The following is a 956-nucleotide window of genomic DNA, read 5'->3' as shown; positions in this document are numbered from 1 at the left end:
AACCTTTGTAGATACCTGCGAAAGTTGTGGTATACTGATCCTGGAAGCTGAGGGACATCATCGCCGTGTTGGAGTTGACGCAGTAGTCTCCGAAGGGACGGCAGCGGTGACCACACCTGGCCGTTGGCACAGCGGTTGTTTTCGGAGGGACGAAAACGTTGGTGGTTCTGATAGTCGGGTTAACCGTTGTCGCCTGAACTCGTTTGAGGGTCACCACACGAAGCTGATCAAGCAGGAAAGTTATCGCACCGGTTGTGGAGTCGTATCCCAAATTCATGTAGGAGTAGTCATCCGTCAGACCTGGGAACCTCCCATGGAGCCCGTGCAACACATTTTGCGGTACACGAACTCTGATGAGGCTAGAACTAATCATGGCGAAGTCGACCTCGAATGGGAAGGAGTAATCCGCGTCGTTTTGTACAATACGGTAGAGGGCACGGCCGCGCTCTTTCGAAAACCGCATAGTGACTTCAAACTTCGAAGATGGGAAGTCACCGTGAGGGTCCTCGATCTCATTCACGCTTCGATAGATGCCATCCGGGGGTGTAGTTGTAACAGGTCCTGCGTCATTAGCCGGGTCTGATTCGTGCAGAAGCTGGAAGGAAGCCCCATTGGCATTAAATGTGATTCGATTCTGGACAGGGTCGTAAAAGAATACCGTGAGGCCCATCGTGGTGTAGGCGCCTGGGTGATGTTGATGCAAGTCATCAGTGTGCAGCGGGGAGATGATCACGAAGACGACCGAAGACGTGATCATCTTGATCGGATGAGAGAGCGTCCGGGTTTGAAGCTGAGGGGTATTGAGTGTGTACTTGACGCTAGAATCCTCGAGGAAGTTCAGCTCTGCCCGGACCCGATTGCTTCTCGTGTTCCTCGGCGTGTATCTACCCAGAGGTTTCTTGAGATTGTCGGCGGCAACTTGACTGCATAGCTGCATGACGAGAATGCATGGTAAG

The sequence above is a fragment of the Perkinsus marinus genome (assembly GCF_000006405.1).
Source record: "Perkinsus marinus ATCC 50983 genomic scaffold scf_1104296959216, whole genome shotgun sequence".
NCBI classification, from domain to species: domain Eukaryota; phylum Perkinsozoa; order Perkinsida; family Perkinsidae; genus Perkinsus; species Perkinsus marinus.
The sequence above is the reverse complement of the archived record's forward strand: the minus strand, read 5'-3'. Positions refer to the sequence as shown.